This window comes from Drosophila simulans, chromosome 3R (genome assembly GCF_016746395.2).
Source record: "Drosophila simulans strain w501 chromosome 3R, Prin_Dsim_3.1, whole genome shotgun sequence".
NCBI lineage: Eukaryota > Metazoa > Arthropoda > Insecta > Diptera > Drosophilidae > Drosophila > Drosophila simulans.
This window is the reverse complement of record NC_052523.2, coordinates 14824517-14844561: the sequence shown is the minus strand read 5'-3', so window position 1 is coordinate 14844561 and position 20045 is coordinate 14824517. Positions and strand designations below refer to the sequence as shown.

At 44.5% G+C, this 20045-nt stretch overlaps 1 long non-coding RNA gene across 1 annotated transcript; it reads right to left on the bottom strand.

Moving 5' to 3' along the window:
- Window positions 1-1504: 1504 nt before the first annotated feature.
- LOC120285047 lies at window positions 1505-19839 on the bottom strand. The gene is made up of 3 exons (XR_005544297.1): window positions 19760-19839; window positions 9485-9508; window positions 1505-1799 (listed from the first exon to the last, which is right to left on the bottom strand). It is a non-coding gene; the product is annotated as an uncharacterized LOC120285047 (long non-coding RNA).
- Window positions 19840-20045: the final 206 nt, after the last annotated feature.

Here is a 20045-nt window from a genome sequence, read left to right as displayed (position 1 = left end):
GCGTTTTTCAGCCATTGTTTGAGACGCTGCGATAGGAACTTGTCCTCACAGCTCGCCTACCTGCGAGAATTGAGCCGTAAGCTGTTCAATTGCCGAGTCCAGTCGACAGAGGAAATCTGTAACAAATCATGGCCTCTGCCTTGGCCTAAAGGCATGCCAAGCACAGCGTCTCCATTCTGATTCGTACACAGAACGAAAATTCACCTCAGTTATATTGCTGGTAAAGTTCATGAGGCAGCGATCATTCAAAATTCGAGAAAGTCCTCACATAGACAGTTTCACCATGATCCTTCAAAAGTCATACTAACTTCCTGATAATGATAAAGTTCAGGAAGAGTACTTGTATTAAAAATTAAGGCATTAAGCCTCATTTATAACCTTTCCTATTGACCCGTCTACTATCGACTTCAAATTTCTTTCTGTGTAAGTGGTTCCGAGTATGCGAAAATTGTTGTGCCGTTTCATTTTATTTGCATGTCTCCCCATTTTATGTGCACAAGTTTTTAACCCTGGCGAGTCATAAAATTAAAACCGACGCCAACTCTTAGGGTGCGACTGGTGGTCCTGGTTCCGTTCCTGATCCTTTCTCTGTGCCCACCGGATTGCCTTTGAAAGCACACCCACCTTGCCCCAACCGGAGGCCATCTTGTGCTTCACCTGTCCAGCCGCCCAATTCCTCCCGTTGGAATGCCACCTTCCACTGCCCCTTTCTGCAGCAGAATCTGAATGCAAGCCTAACGACCTGGCATTGTCGTTGATAAGGTCCAAAAATGCTTGTCTACCGATTTTTTTAAGCCGGTTCTTTGGTGAATATGGTTGGAAATGGTTAATGTTTATGCATAGGAAGACTAGAAGTTTGAGGACAGGAGGGATGTGCTCACTTGGATTCATTCGGGCGAAAGTGCTTGGAATCCAGTTTAGACCAAAGTGGCAAAATTTCAGGTCTACAGATTTTTAAGTAAATATTCGACTAAGCTTTAAGATAATCCTTTCAAATTTAACTACCCTTTTATGGCTTTTGGATTTTTGTCCATAATTTAATATGAAGAAATAAATTAAATTAAAGGGTTTAAAATATATAATGTACATAAAATTTTAAATTTTCATGATTAAATTATTATAATTATTATACATTATTTTAGTTATAACTAAAAACAACTTTTTTATTAAATAAAAAGAGTAGCTTTTTTCATGAATTTGTAAGTCGATTTTCGAGCGAAATTACAACATGGAACAGTCCGTTCACATTACCCAAAGTACTACCCTCACTCAAGTCATATTCTAATTTGCATATTCAAGTTGAGCAGGCCGAAAGCTCAGGACAAAGCTTTCTGATTTGAAATTTTAGAAAGCGTTCCACCTACAACCCCCTTTTGCGAGAGCTGCGAGCACTCAACTATAGATGGCGCCCTTGTAACTTGGCATATTAGGGGTGAACTTATAATTGTAACTTAGATTATAATGTATGTATATATATATTTTAACCAACCTGTTAAGAAACATATTGATGAGTCGATCCAGTAGCTGCTACTCCTCCTCATGTTTGATCGATTAGCTCAAATATTAAAAAGCGCAAATCAAAATTGGCAAAATTCAAAGCATTTTATTTAAAGTACGAATTGAATAATAATAATAATAATAAGCACAAGCATAACATAGATCAACTAAGAGCCAAACTACATACAAATATGGGATTACAGCTAGTATTACTAAAGCTTTTCTTATCGACTAATTTGGTTAGTGGGCCTCTAGTTAAGCACGAGCTAAATGAAATTTTCTGGCCGGGTCCTTGTTGCGATCTGGAAAGATAAAAGCAGAGAGAAACGGTGAACAAGTTGAACATTTGGTTTCTGGAGACAAAAAAGCCACAGGAGACGACCCGGAATGGACATCTCCGCTTTCCTTTCAGTAGAGGCGCCCCAACGCAAGAGTTTACAACAAATTAAACTTGCTTGTGGGCACTAAAGCAACGGCAACAACATTGGCAACATGGCAAAGTTTTCACTTCAGCGAAAAGTTTTAATAGAAAATTTTAGTTAATAGTTTTTAACTTTGCCGCTGCGGTGGATTTGATAAGGGACCTCCACCCAGCACACAACACATGTAGAACTTTTTAGGAAACGACCGCAGCAACAAAGGAGGTGGCCCCGTGGGTGAAATGGTTCGGTGGATGGGGTTTTTGGGAGCTGGGTGCTGGGATAATGGGGTACATAGCCAACCCTCAGCTCCTGCTCGGATCTGGTGGCCAGCGTCTGTCTAATTAATTAAATTCGCTTTTGTGAGGACATCGCCTCGTCCAGCGAATTCAGTCTAAGCAGCAAGATAAGCAAAAAGTTTCGGTTTCCTTGGGGTGGATAAGCTCAGTTGGGCATTTCGAATGTGAAACAACTCTAGCGCATTTCTAAAGCCCTATATACAACCACTGCTTTGGCCAATAAGATAGAATACTTATTCTTAACTAGCCTTTACTTACAATATACCCGCCACCCTAATAGGTATATTGTAGTCGATTCCCTGTCCCTAGCTGCTCGCTTGCTAATTTCCTGTTTGCTGATAAATAATGCGCCGCACATACAAGGCAGGACATAGAAAGGAGTTAGAACAGCGCTGTCCATCCCCGCGTTATGTAACTTTAGAGCACCTAAAATATTAAAACACCCCTTGAAATCCCAATCCCCGGTGGAAGGGCTGATGGTGGCTTTCCTGAGTGACTGGAGGAGCGGCGGTGCTGCAGATAAGGCGTAGCTGGAGCCCGCTGGCTTAGCCAGGATGCGCAGGACACGTTGGCAAAGAGCTTAAAATGTGGCCCTAAAATAACTTTGACTGACCTCCCACCCGCACACCCGTACACACACACATTTGCCAACCCTCACGTCCTCTCGCTGCTAGGATTTAGTATGCCACGCCCACTCCCCCATAAGCCATACCTCCCACATTTTAACTGCTTGGGGCATACATCAAAACTTTGGCTTACGCTTAGGATTTATTTATTTTCATATTTACCAAGGGCCAACACGGACGCACACGCGCCGCAAATGAGAGGGGAAAGGTGTCGGAGGAGGTAGAGGTAAAGAGGTGGCGGTAAAGAGGTGGCGCATTTTGGAGGGGACGACAAGGATCTCAAGGATTTGCACCTTGTGTGGGAAATTTTAGGGCACTAAGTAACACTTCGAAAAATACTCCATCTGAACCTGGTCCTAACTAGTGATCATGCATTGTTTATCGCATCTTTTCGCATTGGAGTAAAATATATATTTTTTCCGGTGCACCTACATCTAATTTAGGTTTTGGCTACCTGGGCGCCACTGGACGTAAAAGTGGTAGGTGTACCAAGGGGGCGTGGCAGGTGGCCTTTTTGTGTGTTTTAATGACTACGTGACCAGTTCCCAGGCGGCGTGTCCATCGCTGCTTGGAGCAGCTTACGTGGCGTATGCGCGTTATCAGCTGGACGACATCTTTTCGGCAAGGACTCGCCCAGATTTTACGTACTCGAAGCTATTAAGAAATGACATTAAAAACCGAGCACTGCCCCGGGCAGTCCCAAATCCCCTTTACTCGTTGCGTATTTAAATGCGCCATTTGCATATTTATTAGAAGGACTCGACGCGGGTTTTATTTGGTTGAGGTTTTTTTTTATGTGGGCGAATCTCTCTTGTAGAGTGCGTGGCTGGGAAATTATTAAAATAAGACAGCGCCACGTAATTATTTTGCACCCCTCTCGCACTGGGAACAACTCGGCATTTATGGAAGGCAAACAAAAGTTAATTTAGACGCTGCTTACATTTTACAAGCAATTTACCCGGCGGACAACTCCGAAGTCCTCACATTTCGCCCCCTCATCCTTTGCAGCCATTGATGTCGCCTTTTGGGTCCACCCATGCCCAAAATTTTTGTGAATGGCTTTGAGCCAGCGACTACGAGTACTTTTCATCCTTTTCACAAACAAATTTGCACTTCCACGCATTCATTAATTTGCTTATTAAGAGCCGAAAGTCTGGAATGAGTGTCGGTATGTACACTGTTTCTTTTCTCTATACGGATCTCACTCCTATCCGAATCCGCATACCCATCTGTTCGTTGAGCTCTTGTCCAAATTTAAGCAAAGTGAAGCCAAACCAACTGAAAACTGAGAACTTATGCCAAGAGCCATAATAAATGCATATGACAGCCTTTCCTTTTGCTGACAAGAAGAACTTTCCCTCGGTTCCCATCCTTTTCACCGCCGGACAAGTCGCACTATATATAATTTTATAGTCGGAACTGTTGTACTTGCGGTAGTTGCAGTTCTACATGTCAAGTGCAAAAACGGGGATGTTCTCTAAAGGAATTTCTCTGGAGAATAGAGAAAACTTTAGGCAGAGATTTTAGAAATATAGTTCTTATGTAAAATCATTGCGAAACACGAATTATTGACGGAGTTATATTTTTATTAAATTGAAATGCAAGTTTTAATTTATAGCAGACTGAAATATAAATCCAGAATGAGTCTTACTTATATGCATGTATCTCTAAGTAAATGGACGCCACCGCCGGGGCAGTTAAAACTAAAGTGCCAGGGAAACTTACGCAGAGTTAGAGGGCTGATGGAGATGCTTTGTGATGGGGGGAAAGCGAGCTGGAGAAAGGATAAAGGAGGAGATGGGGCAGGGACAAGGCCAGTCGCAGGCATGCAGCAATTACAAAGCCAAGGGTTGTCTCTGGGCATGGGAATGGAGAATGAATATCGGGGGTGTTGGGCAATGGACAGTTGAAATGCGGGTGGGGTGGACACGTAGAAACTTGCAAATATAAAATTGCACAATTTAAAACGCAGACAAAAGACGGAGTGGGCGTGGCGGGGCACGTAGGAAGCCGTGCTACGTGCAAGGAACAAGCGGCAAAATGTCCTTGTGCGACTGGGTGTAATGGTGTCCTGTTCGCCATTTACATTTCACATTTCTAGTTTTCAGTTCAGTTGAGTCATTATTTTATTGCCAAGATACGAGCGGGGACTCTGCGTCGACTTCAGTCCACTCAAAGCCACCCACACCCACACCCACATCCAGATCCACATCAACCCACACCATTCCGTTCATGAGTCGCTGCAGGACGAGAAGGACGAAAGGACTGATGGGGCAGGAGTAACGTCTAGCACCAACAACACTTTTGCTTTTGCATTATTTCAAGAGTGTGGGGGGCGGAAAAGGGAGTTGCAACCACGGACGTTGTCTCGTCTCTTCTGTGGATGACTCCTTTCGTTTTCGTCCTTTTGGGACATTGCCACTTGCGCATATACATATGTGTGTGCGTGTGTCTGTGTTATTAGATTGTTTCAGCTGAAATGTTATTAGAAAATTTTGAATTCAAATTCAAATGACTTCATACTTCCTGCCCATTTCCAATGGCATTTCGTCCTTTCTGCAAAGGACGTGCACTTCCTTTGTGCACTTGCATTGGTCTGCGTGTGCGTTTCTAACTGCAACTGTGTGTGTGTTTTTCTGAGTGTGCGTTTGCGTATGTGTCTGTGGCTCGGTCTCTTGCATAATAACATGGATGCTGTGGATGCCTTCTCGTCCATTAAACCTAAAATGTTTGGAGTGCAATTTGGGTTCGTTGTGGCACGTTGGCGCACTTTTCGAGGGAGCTTAGAGGAGGTACCATAGAAGGGGCGAAATATTCACAGGGGTGGATTCCTCCACCAGATAGGGTACTTTGCTTTCTTAAAGCTCAAAAGAAATAGAAGGGGATGATAAGTTCTATAGAAAGTCAAAGAAAAATGCATTCGGTTGAAAGATTTTTACAAGTGCTAAGAAAGCAAGTAACTGATTCACGAATTTTCCAATTATATGCAATTATATATCAGTTTTTTTTAAGTATTAAGAACTGAAGGCCAAAAAGATCATATGTTTCAAATTCAAACCATTTTTTGCATGATAGTAGAAATCTATTAAAACTTGTTATTTTTACCAAAAATTTCTTTGTACAAGACTCAGAATCAAGTGCTAAACTCGCTATGAGAGTGTGGCTTGGTATTTGAATGAAATTACAAGATTAAAACGAGTTGCGAAAGAGGAAATTCCTCCATGCCAGTTGAAACCTCTGCTCCGATCTTGAAGCAATCAATTATTTAATTCCACCAGCTTCCTCCCCGCTCTGACCTCGATGCATTATGCCAGTTGGCAAAGGAGAAACCCCAGCGTTGCAGCCTTAAGTTTTGCAGGGGAAAGCCGGGGGAAGGCTATTTCAAATATTCCTTGCTACGTTTGCGGCAAGGAAAAGTTTCAATAAAATCCAAGCACACAGGCGGGCTTAGTCCGGATGGCCAACCCCCGGTTCTGGCCATGGCCAATACACAACACCCACAGTAACCGCAGTCGTAACATGGTGGGAGGATATATGCTGGAGTACTCGTTGTGGGAGTGTGATGGCTTTTGGGTGGAAGGCCAACCTGCAGCGTTTGCAAACTATCTGAACTGAGTTGGGGTTCTGTTGAGGAACTGCGGTAAAGTTGCTAACGTAATCATACCAAACCTTGCTCTGGTTAGATGACCATTGTGGCATATAGCCTCTTTCTCTGTCCGTTTGTCCTGCCCCGTCTCTTTCTGGCCCGCAAAGGACAAAAGACGACTTTGTCCAGTCGACGGCATAAGATGGTGAACATGGCAGTGGTTAGTGCAGCAGGAGGGTGCCTTTTATATTCAAATAAAATGAAATTACATTGTTTTCAGCTGGCAAACAATTTGAATAGAATTTTAACTTTTTACTATTATTTTATTTCAATGCACACAAAGGCAGGAGGCCAGCAAGGACATCCAAGGACCACAAGATGTGACCGGGCTGGAGCAAAACGGCAGCTGCCCCTCCCTCTGTCGCCCTTCAGGATCAGACTTTTGGCAAATGGCTGCTGAGGCCCATCGCTTGGTATATTTCTTAATTAGAAAGATTTTGCCAAAGGGTTGTTCGGCAGTTCTGCCTCATCATTCCCCTGTGCTTTTTCTCAAACGTCATTAATTTCTCTTGGAAATTTTTACGTTGCCCCTGGGCAGCAGTCTGGTGACTTCCCAAACTTTCCATAACTTCTAATTCGACGACCCTTTTTTGACGTTTTCAAGGTTTTAGGCTTGGGTTCCAGCTGGAAACGTGACATCTCTGCCCTTTTGGCGTAATTTATCGTTTGGGGATTTGCGAATTTTTAGTTTTATAAAATTGTTCCGGTCAATTAATTGTGGAAATTACGTGCCGGCGTTTAAAGCTTTAAGTTGCGAGTTAGAAACGAAGAGGCAGATACAGTGACTGCCCCCTTTTGTAATCCATGCCAATCCATCTGGCAGGAAAATGGGCGGTCTTCAGGCCGGCCAGCGGTCCCGAATGCATTTTCCCCAAACGAAATTTCCAGGCTTTGAAATTGCAAAATGCAGAAATTTTTGCCATCCTATTTTCAGATGGCGTTGGCTAAAAAATTTGCATTTTTGCCCAAGCGAGCTGGGCCAAATGAATGCACATGCACGCACATAGATGCACTCGGAAAAAATCCACACACACACATATGCACACACAAAGAGTGATGGAGTAGGTGAGGGGGTGGAGTGGAACGGAGGGGCCCATGTGAATATGCACGCCCAGCTCTTTGCCTTTGTTGCATTTTTGCCTAGATTGCAATTTTTTGCAGCCCAATTGAAACTGCAAAAAGCCCGAAACACCGATCCCGAAACCAGACGCAGCACTACAAATATTGTACATCAAACGTGCGAGTCCTGCATCCATGTTTCTGTTTTAGGGTGGACCTGAAGCATAGGTAATTTTGAAAGATTTAACTGTGCAACAATTCATATAAGCTCTGCAAGACACTGCTAGAGTGAAAATATTTTCGAAATATTTTTCGATATATACATTTAACAGAACATAGGAAATAAAAGTTTAGGGAGCTATCAATTAGGCACTTGGTTAAGGTTCACCCTAATGGCCCTGTGCGAGTTTTTGTGTTAGTCCGGAGTCCTGGGCTCCGTCAGCCGGACGAGGCAATGCATTTGTGGAGCCCGAGTTGGAGCAGACAGATCCGGAGTCACAGTGCCCCGAGTCGCAGCCACAGCCGGAGCCTAAAATGCAGTTTTTGGCATGCAACGGGTGCTTGGAAAGAGGGGGCGGGGGTTGGATTTTGGGGTGTATGCGTCCAAAAGCGATGCGAACTGCAGAAGGAGTTGTTGAAAAAATTTTGAAATTGCATTTCAGATGAATAGACGGGTGACAAGGTGGACGGTGCACCGAGGGGCTGTTCCATTCTGGTAGGTTCTCCTCCGAAAAAGGACCATCGAACAACGGATGCTGTGACGATAGATGATGGCCCAACTGCCCCTGGATGGTTGTGTGAGTGACACGCATGGCTGCCGGAGCATGGCGGGGAAGTCCCTTCTCAGTCGGAGCCCCCTGCTTTTTGTCCATGGCGGCCATTTTGATGCAAATGCATCTCGGGGTCATGTTTGTTGCTTTTGGTAGGAGCACAGCTCCCTCCCCCTGAAGAAACCCCAAAAAAAATTACAATGGATAGAGGGCATACAAATGGCTTGGCTTAGATTCCTTCTACAAGAATTGTTTGTGTTTTTCTTTTTGAGGGGGGGTTGCATCAAATTGAGCAGTGGTCTTAAGTCGAGAAATTGCATGCAGATTGTATTTCTGCAGTATTATTCGAGAGCTCCAAAAACAAAATCTGTTTCGAAATTGTACGAAAATGTTTGCTTGTCTCGCAATAAATCGGATCGAAGCTTCTGTGTCTATGGATTTTAGCATATTGCTAGAATTTTACTGCACAATTGTTTCCTCAAATCACAAATCTGGGTCGAAGTCCAAAAACGACGTCTACATTTGGAAAATATCCATAATCGCAATTTTAAATTAATACACTATTATGAATTGAATTTGATCCTCATCGATTAAACCGCCGCTATTTCAGCATTTCTGGATTGTTTTGCTACTATTTCATATTATTTTATTGACTGGTTTATTTTGGCAGCGTTCTTCAATTGTTTTGTCATTGCGGGGATTCCCCGTTTCCGCGATTCGGTCTCTGTTTTCGCTTTCTGCATGTTTGTTTTGAGTGGCCAGGGGACTAGGTCCAATGCCCACACATCCATCCATCCATTTCTATTAGTTATTTGTTTTCCGAACGTTTTTGTAATTATTTGCCCGCCTGCCGCATGCTAAATTGCCTGAGTAAATATTTGACAATTTTGCATTTGGCCAAAGCGAATCGCCAGACCAAATGCACTGCCTAATGACACTGAATTTCGGATGGAAAGAGGTGATTTCGTCGTGTTTACCTGGGCGTTAGTTCGATTAACCACACCCATGGACATTCCGGAGTTTCCCAACTGAGTGTTAAGGGCAGGTCAATCAATGACAATCGATATTGATTGCGGAGTGGGCAGAGAGTGGCGAAAGTTTATCCTTTTCAGCATCTCTGGCTTTTCGAACTATTTCAATTTGCATTCCAATTAAGACCGAAACTTACCCAGCGACGAAGGCTCCGTAATATCTGCAAATAGAGAGTAGAAATATTCCATTAAAATAATTGAATAAGTTGCAGCTGCCACATGAGAAGAGTGATAAAATATGGCTTAAGTAAATCCCCACAGAGTGGGGCAGAAGGAAAACTTTTGCCATGGCTAAAATCCTATTCATAACTTTTGTTTTGTTGCAGTTTTGATTGAGTGAGCATAATGGAAAATTTGCCATGCGAGTTCCTGCCATTTTCAAACCACCCACATACACCCTCCCCCCTCATTTTTCCACCCGTCCAGCTGTCTCCGCGGAGAGTGCATTCAGTCAGATTAGGTAGCCTTTCCCCCCAACAAAAGGATATAACATGGATGCCATGCCCCCCCATCGAGCAATTGCCTCCATCCGAATTCAGAATCCACAATATCCATGGGGTTGCCAAAAAGCATGCGGCGATTTTTTCAAATTTCTTTCCTTCTTCTGCCCGCCGTAGTCGACTACATCAAAATGCATTTTGGCCAAAAACGGTTCCGCGACGAGACTTCCCCTTCCCCTGTGTCAAAACCAATCCCAAAACAAAGCATCGAGCGGCACTCGGCAAAAATTGCAAATTTACAATGGACCCGGGCACGGGGAAATGGCCCCGGTCGGGAGTCCATGGATTCGTACATTTCATCTGCTCCTGCCCAGCTCCTCTGCTCCTCTTTTCCTGTCGCTCCCTTTCCGCATAATTTGTATGCGCGAGCCGCATAACCGTCTCCCATTCCAAGGACCTTTACCCCCAGGAACCTAACACGGAGAAAAAGTTCGAAGTGCAAAGCTTGAGAATTGTAATGTGGAGCAGAAGTGGATTCTTCTAGAAAAGTTAAGTAGTATACAAGTACTTCGTATCTTTGATATACCTCAATTATGCCAAGTTCTTCAAGCATATGATAAATAAGCTAATGAGATTATTTTAATATAAAATAAATGTTTGCCAGCTGGGAATTAGTAATACGATTAGACTTATTGTTATAATATCTTGCATTTTTCTGCAGTGGCTGCCTCAGAGTTCTGCTTCCACTTCTTGAATGTAACACTTTGGGAATCAGTGCAGTGGCCAGGCGGTCGTGGCCAAAGTCCCGGCCAAATTACAATGAAGAAAAATTGCATTGCCCGCTGGAGGAGGACAGCAGAAAACGGATGAGGCAGAGTGAGGGTCAAGTCTCAAATCCCTCAAGGCAGACGTCTGAGTGGGCACTTTTTGCATATTACGCACACTAGACATCGTCACGTTAGCTGCCCCAGCGAAATGTTCATCAAATCAACGTTGCAGCAGCTGCGTCTCGCAGTTCCCACCGCCGACATTTGGCCAACCCCCTTGCACCTGCCACTGCCTTTGCCCCACAGAACCCCCCCCCCCCCCCCTTTGGGCTCAGTTTTGTTGCAACGTTTTATGCATTTTTTCAGCGTCTGCATTGGCAACGTCTGTTGTTTCAGCTCCAAGACAAATGCCACAGTATTAAGGCCTGTGCCACGCCTCCTGCTGACCACTCCACAGCCGCCCACTTCCCCGCCAGACGCTGGAAAAAAATAGCCCAAGCTTAACAATCCGCGTTTCTGGATTTTCCATTTTTGCACATTTCCCCCAAACTGCCAACGTCGCGTACGTGCCGAAGTCGCCTTGTCCCGATGTGCCGAACTAGCCCACAGCCGGCCAAATGCAGCTTTCCTTTTGCATACAGAGTCCAGCAGGCAGAGTCCTCAGACCCAATCCCCCAGTGCAATAAATACAAAATGCAGAAATGCCTGACCAGGCCAGAACTGGGTACATCTTCAAGGCGCCCACTCACCCATTGGCCCCCACGCAACATTTTTTGCACTATATGAATTGCATTGCCAACCCTTGCAACCACTTTTGAATGCTACACTGAGCCGAAAAGAGCATAATTATGATATAAATGAGTTGAGTGGTTATTATATAAGTTTGTCACATCACTTCAGGAATTTCTTAGAAAACCATTCTCTCTTCGATTTCTAAATGAATATTTTAGTCTAGCTTGAAAGCTAGTTGGTTTTAATATATTTTATATTTTGGTGCAAGATCAACAGCATTTGGAAAAATAAATACTTTTATAAGCCTATTATCTTCTAGACTTCTTATATTTGAATATAGCCAGTTATGAATAATGCACCTTGCTATTTGCACCCTGCTATATGATATTTACTCTCTGTGCATTCAGTGGCGCCCCAAAACTCCCACCCCATCTTCTGGGGCAGCTGAGGCGTCTCGACGACGAGTCCGTTGATTTGGCATCGTTGCAGCACCGTGGCCATATCCCGTGTCCAATCCAATTCCACTGGCTGGGCCTAACAATGTGCATCCGCCGGGGTGGGGGCAGTGGGGGCGTGGGTCCTTGGGCTCGTCCTGCCACCACTGATTCGTCGTTGTCCTCCACATTCGGTTTGCTTTGTTTGGGCTTTTGGGGTTTGGGTCTTTTTGGGAGTGAGTCGCAGCGCGCCGCTTGTTTTGTGCCATTTTTACTGCAGCCTTTGGCTTGCATTTTTTCTTGCTGCCTTCACTTGAACTGAAGTAGAGATACCCATACCCCAAACCCATGGCCAAACCCACACCCATTGTCCCTTCGTCCGGCGATGCTGCAGTTTTTGATTTCACTTTTTGGCCACCCAACTCCGCCCAGCTATGCTTTTTCCTTGGGACCAAGCTGCACTGAGCTTCGATTCAGATACAGATTCAGTCAGTCAGTCAGTCGTGGGGGGCGTGGTAGTTGTCCCGCCCCTTTGGCGTCATGCAACACTTTCCTGAACGTTGCATACTTTTTTGCGATGCCGTTCTGCAGCAGTAGGCAAATAGCAACATTTTTTTGCTCGCGTCTTTCTATTTTTCAGCTGCAGAGTTTTTCGCATTATTGTGTACCATAGAGAATACACTGGGTGCAAAATGATGGTGCATCTTGGAATATCTAAAGTAATAACGTTTTTTAAGTAAGCTAGTCTTGCTTTCAACTTTTTCACAAGACCTTTATATTGTAGGTTTTTTAGATGACATGATCTGTTCAAAATATATATCAATTTAAGTTTTTCCATCAACTACCCATGAACCAAACTGTTAAGAGATCATGAATTCTTTGATGCGTGATTATTATTTAATGAATAACTTCGCTAGTGTCCTTATTATCCTTAAATTTATTTCCCTAATGCTGCATTAGCTCAATATAGTTGCGCTCGGGGGCTAAAAATTATGAAAGTTAAACTAAAGTGAGGGCTCCCTTTGTGGAGTGCGGAATGCCTAGTGCACTTGCAGGCTTAGTCCAGTCGAACAGGTCCTGATTTTAGCCCCAGTACGGGGGCTCAGAGGCAGCAAAAGCAAAACACATTGCTGATTGCATTTGCTTTGTCTGCCTCATGCCGCTGCAACCCCCCCGGCCCCCTCCCTTCACTCTTTTCCACCCTGCGGCTCTGTGTCTTCTTGTGTGTGTGTGTGTGCGTGTGTGGAAAACTTTGGTGCCCAACTGCAGTGCCAAAAAGCAAACTTGTTGTTTACGTTTTGTCCCAAGCCCAAACTCCACATGCACAACCCAATGCCCATGCCCATCTCCATACCCATCCCCATCTCCATCCACTTCCTCATCCTCGCCTGCTAGGCCCATGTGCAGTCTTATGATGCTGACAGTTGTCGCCATTGCTGCTGGTCCGCTGGATCCTGCCCAGTTCTCCTGCAGCCACGTTGCCATTTTGAAATGCAGTGCAGGCGGGGGTGGGCGATCCATAAAGGAGAGTGGCAGTGGGCGGCCAGGGCCAGGACATTTCATTTCTGAAGAATTGCTTTGTCGGCCCGGCAACGTCGTCGTCGTCGGTCGGACTCATCCAAAACAACAGCCACGCCAGACGCAGGATGAACTGGAGCAGGAGCTGGAGCAGCAGGAGTAGCAGAAGCTGGAGCTGGTGTAGGTGGGCCAGGACCAGTGCATTTGGCCAGGGGCGGTTCCATGGTAAAAAGGAGTGCCGCACGTTGCACAAATGAAATTTTGAATTTTCAATTTTTTGAAATAGGCTTTTCCTATGCCCCAGACAGAGAGCGCTGGATACCTTCCCTTGCATATCCTGTTCGCAGGACGACGGCAAGGATAAAAACTCCCCATGGTGACCAGATATGCAAAGGGGGAAAGCTGAGCAAAAACCTTCGACTTGTCTCGTTTCGCTTTTGTTGGGGCACGGAATTTTATTTCTCGGCATTTGATTTTGTCGCTTTTCGCTGGCCTGCACATCCTGCACACACACACATCCTTTTCCATCCTGAAAAGTGCACTTTTTATTCCTTGCCCACTGCACTCGTCCAATGCATTTCTCTATGGCTTTCTTTTCTTTCTTTTCCAGATGGGGCGCAAGAGTGGATCTCGGGGTTTGGGGCGGCTACCCCTGCGCACTTGTTATTCAAAATGGTGGCCAGGCCATGCATTTTGAGTTTTTTCTTTGCATTGCTTATGTTTCAGTTTTGTTGCCATGGCTGCCATCGCTGTTTGCTCTTTGCGTTTTGCTCTGTTTTTGTCCTGTTTTGCTTTCAGCTGCCGGTGCAACGAAGGGTGGGCAAAGAATGCAGTTGTACATAGGTTGGCTGGGTGGGTTGAGTGGGAATGGTGTTTGGTGCATCTGCATCTGCAGTTAGCTGTGCGAATTCTTTCCCGCGATATTTTCCTATTTTTGTTTTTTTTTTTTGGGTGGCGGAGGGTGTTGCTCTAGGGAAAGCGCCTGCAATCGATAAATTGAAGAAGACCGCTCCCAGCTGAGCGCACCTCCAACCAAAGCCCGCCCCCTCATCCATCAGTGCCACCCCCATATCGTCGCCCATCACCTACCGCCCACCACCCACAACGATGGCATTCGCCTTTATTAGTTTCAGGCTGGCGGACAAAAACTGCATTCGCGGCGGGCTTTGTGAAAAAATGTGAGACTGCATGAGATCCCGATCCCGTTCGGAGTTCGTTAGCAGTACATCCTGTGGCACGGATTTGTGCCTGCTGCTCCAAGGACCCTTCTGCATTTCGGGTGCCATTCGGTATTGATGATTTCTGATTTTTCTGTGCAAGCCATATTGTCATCAAACGCAATAAGTGCATTGGAGGGTTATGTATCAACTCGAACATAAAATATGATCAACCTTTCATCGTAATGAAATCTTTAAGCTATCTTACTTGATTTCATTTCGAACCGATATATGCAAGTAACAGTTTCAGTTTCAATGCATGTTTTTGCATACCTATGCCGTCGCATTAGAATTTGTTTTGGTGAAATGCATACGCATTTGATCAAAGAGTGAGTCTGATACCATGATGATGCTCCGCCCTGCAACAATGGCAATCAATCAGCCGTCGGACAGCGCTTAGATAAATTACCAAACTGGACAGTCTGCAGCAGGACTCTGGCAATTACATGGCCAGCATTATGAGTGTGCTTTTGTGGGTGGGTGATTGGTCCGGAAAATGCATCAATTAAAATTAAAGCTGCCGCATCAGCAACGTGCCACACGAAAAATGTGCAGCATGCAACCCAAACCAGCAGTGTCGCCCAAACATTGATTAGATAGGAGTGCATTGCTCCGAGTACATAGATGGTTGGATGCTTGGATGGATGGGTGGGTGGTTGGTTGGTTGGTTGGTAGGCGGCTTCTATGTGCTGTGGACCCGCATGCATGCATTGCCGTACATGGAGCCCGGCTTACGTGGCGTATGAAAATGCATTTTGGCAAAAACATGATTTCTGGCCCGGACTGTGAGGGAGGACTCGCTGCCTGGCTGCGCCACTGTAAAACCAAAGGGCAAACATTGCAGGCTTTCCCATCGCCTGGTCGACAATGCAAATAGGAAAGCCGGAAAAACGCAATGCACACACGCATACACATGCACCCACACAAGCACACACGGTTCCAAAAATAACATTGCACTGGGTGGAGGCCTATAAATTGGCAGCAAAAAAGGATTTTTGTGCGTGGGTGTTGTGTTTAGGTGACTGCCCCCCACCACCATACCCCCGAAAATCTGGAGGACAATGGACGCAGACGCAGCGCAGATGACATGCATAAATTGCATATCAAAGGTGCATCAGGAGCAGCATCAGGAGCAGCATCGAAATCAGCAGGAGGTGGAGCGGGAGCAGGAGGTGGAGCAGGATGGGTGGGTGCATAAACCTCCTCCATGCAATCCATAGATTTATGCAGCCTAGTCGAGCCCCTGCCACATATAGTTATGATGCATAACCCAGAGCTACTGCCATTGCAGCTGCAGCCGATGTTCGCCTCCGGCCATCCATGGTCGAAATGGTTTGGTTTGGTTTTCGTTTGTTTGCCCATTTCGTCCCCAAAAGTTTTTGATGAAAAATGATGCACTTGCCCGACTGCCCCCAACGGCACCCCTCACCCCTCCCCTCCAACTCCGCGGCTGCAACTCCAACGGCAGCTGCTTTGTTGTGTTTTGTTTTTGGAAAATTTTCAATTTGCCGGCGTCCAGCGGAGCCCAAATTGGAAAAATGCCATGGCCAGGACTAGAGCAGCGATAGAGGATATGGCGAGTCCTTGCAACAACGAAAGCAATGGCAATGGCAACGGCAACGGCCGAATATTATTAATGAAAATCAATACATAAATTCTCGCCATATTTAGATTGTTTCGGTTATGTGTTTATTTTGTATTATAGTTACGTTTATTATGGAGCCGCGGTTGAGTCGCCGAGGCAAAAACAATGCCGGTCATTTTGGCCAGCCTGTGTTGAGGTTTTGTGCGATTGGGTTCGCTTTTAATCTGGCCATGTGAATAGGCTTTAATTTATTCGAAATTAAATTGCACGCTCTTGTGCCATGGATATAGTCAGGTCCATAGATCATCGTGAGATGAAAAGCCTTGCATGATGACGTTTTTTAAGAATCAGTTCAAATGAAGACTTTTATTTGGTGGCCATGGTAATAAAGTATTTTTATTCATCACATTAAAATGGAAAGGACTTAGAAAACTGTAAAACTTCTTATAATAAAGAATTTCAACCACAAGTGCAGACAAATTAAATAATAAATCATCCTTGATCACACTATTTAACAATGTGTTTAGCTTATGGCCTTATTAATATAATAAGTTATATTAAGATTTGATATAAGTTTAAGGGACTTTTGATCTGTAGGAGTAGTTTTTTCAAATTCATTTCCTGTTCCTTACACTTAACGTGTTAAACTCCCAACTCAATCAAGCATACGCACCATTAACTTCTAAGGACGCCCAACATAAAACCAAGACCAAACACACGCATCCTGGCAAGTGAAAAAGGAGGCATAAGCCGTTTAAATTATATCCCAGCGTCTGTGTGTTGCCACACACACATATGCTAATACCAACACACACACACAGACGCATGGAAATGGTCGTGGAAAAATGTGAGTGTAAAAGGAGAGCGTTTCTGGCATATTTGCGTATGTGTGTGTAGCTAATGTTAAGGACTCGAGACCGATTCCGGATTCTGATTCGGTATTTTTTGCTATAGAAAAGGATGTGGCTGATGATAAAAAGATAGATTGAACACAAATGTTGCTTGCATAAGAAAAACGCTTTCTTAAGTTAAAGTCCTGCGATCTGCGGAAAGTCCTTGTTTCGGATCGATTTAAAGGCCCATAAGCATCCCACTTCCTCCGAACCATCCACATCGTCCTTCGTCCTGTTGCTGCCGCTCTCACTGGCTCGGCGAACAACGCTCTCTCTCGCTCTCTCGCTGCGCAACGATGGCAGTTCGGCTCGCTCACCAACACCAATGCGCAGCGTTTTTCTAATGTCTGTTTCTCTTTCTTGCGCATTAGTTTTAGTGTTTTGCCTCTCGCTTTTTTGCTCCTTTTTGCACGGCCCACACATACACATGCATATCGAGGCTGCGCATGTAAAGGGCTCTCACACCCCCTCCACCCCCTTCGCAACAGCCCCGCATCCTGTACATAAAACATGGGCGTGTTTGTGCCGTCGACGTCGCTGCCGACGACTCTGCCGGCGCACCAAAATTTTGTGTACTTTTTTAGGATACCAAATAGGGATACGCACCGACACAGACGCACATCCTTTATATACAGCTGCAAAAAGGGAGTAAAAATGCATTCCGCCTGCACCAACTAAAAATGCGCTTGGCAAAAAACTGCAGGGGTGATAAAATGGGGGGTATGGGTGGATTGTGTGGGTGTGTGTAAAAGTGCATGCTGCCATTTTAGGCTGGCAACATGGAGCTGCAGCTCCAAAACTCCTCGGCTCTAATGCACCTCTGCCCGCGTCAACGTCGCTGCTATTTCCATTTTCCATTTTGCCACACCCAGAAAAAGTGCATTTTTCTACGACAGTTTTTGGCATTTTTGCACTGTTTTTATTTGACTTTTATTTTTCGCCCCTGTTTCTGTGTTTTTGATTTCCCTTCGCTTCGGCTGCCCATGTACAACAAATATTCACTTGCCACTCTTTTTTCTCTATGTACATACATGCATGCATACATGCAGGCTGCCGCCTGTGTGTGTGTGTGTGCGAAACTGCATTCGGTTGGTGCTAAAAGTTGCACTCTATATGCACATTTTGTGTGCGTGGCCAAAGCCAATCGGGTGCCTGCTGCAGTTTTGTGCTGCTTACTTTTTCTCAACCCTCTCCCCCCCAACCTTGGATACCCAACCCTCCTTGCAAAATGGGCTTGCAACTCAAGCCCCTTTTTGGGGTTCCTGGAGCTCAGGAAATAGACTCCCCCGCCCACTTAGACTTTGGCCTTCCTGCTGCAGCAGTTTGCTGGCTAAAATATTCGGGAGCTATAATTTTCAATCAACAAACGATGATGTGAAAACATTTTGGAGTAATTGAATGTGTCGTTAAGACATTTTATCTTATAAACTTTCAACAGACGTTTCGGATTGATAGGGCTTTCAATTAGGGAGTGGAAACTTAATGCTTGTTTCGTATAGACTGTTATTCAATTAGGGTCTGCAGAATTTTCAGTTGTTATTGAAACAGATAGCATAGTAAAGATTCTATAGAAACTCCCAATTATTTTTCTAGGAAAGGTATAGTTTTCACTCACAAATCGTATGAAAAAGATTTGCTGAACTAAGTTAATGGAATAACATTTTTATTAATAGTTATAGTTATCTAACAAATTCATACATAAATATTATCTAATTCGGGTTTCGGAAGAATTAGGTGTATAAGTTCAGAGCAGTTGTGATCTGAAAATTATTCAATTTATTTGATATTTGATAGTGAGCAAATAAGTTTAGATTAAGGCAAAGTCACTTTTCCCAAAGTTTAACTCTGACTTAAAAAAGTCATGTTTAATTGAATTTCCCTTTGAAAAAGATATGATATATATAAATATCTAATCCTAACAGCTCAATGGACTTCATGTCCCCATCTAATTTCATTTCGCAGTCCTTTCTTTATCCTCCGACTAGAATCGAAAAACAATCGAGGGCAAATGGAGTCAACCACATTGGAAACAAATCGGATCGGCATCAATTAATAACAAATTAAAACTCCTGCCGGTAATCGACCCCAGGATTCTAATCAAACAAATATAAAGCAACCGGCGGAAAGTCAGACCTACAATGAGGACTGAATAAAAAAAAACACATTACAAAAAAACATATATGAACACTGCGCCCACAGAGTAGTCGCTCAGCTTATTCACATTTATAATATATTTTTTCTATATCCTCTCACCCATACTAAAACACACACTCATACACACACACACACACACATGTCCTGGTGGGTTTTGCTGATTTTTTCGCGCGACTTTTGTGCGGGGGTCGGGATTTGTATTTTTTGCATGCAGCCATTTGTTTGTTTGGGTTGTTAGAAAATATATTTTTTGCGAAATTTACGACACGGATGGCGGTGAAAGGGGGGAAAGGAGGAAACGGAGAGAAAGCGGGTGCCGAAAAGGAGAGGCGGCAAAAAATATGCGATATGTGGACGCGCCAGGAAGGAAAAGGAAAGCGGCAACAATTTTTTCTATGCTGCTGCGTTTCGTGTTTTGTTTTGCTCTGTTCTGGTCTGGTCTGCTAGGGTATGGTATGGTCTGGTCTGGACTAGCTTGGGTTTTTTTAGGCGAAGGCGAAGGACGTTTGAGTAACCTTGTAACCCTTTTCTCGCACTCTCCATTCTCATGTCCTTTCTCCTGCGGTCTGTCGAAAGTGTGTCCTTTAAGCGACTTCCGCTCGCCGTTTCCCCCATTAAATTGCATAGTTTTGGATTCTCTAGGGGAATCCCCAATTTCCGGCAGAGACTCACCAGGATAAGAAGGCCGTAGTTCAGTTCCGCTTCGATCACATCGCGTTCGCTGCTAAATTCCAACTGATCTGCGCGGTGGCTGGTCAAAAAGCACGGACCCAAAAAGGATCCTCTTGGTATGAGAACCCGTTTCAGTCCACGGATTTGGGTGAAAATATTCATTTTTCAGACAGAGTTTTCTTTTGTTCTACCAACAATTGATGACGGAAGATCTTCGCGTTGTCTTCAAACTGGTTTCGCGACCATCGAGCAGCGCCTCACCTTTTTCACCCGGGGTTCACCCTTT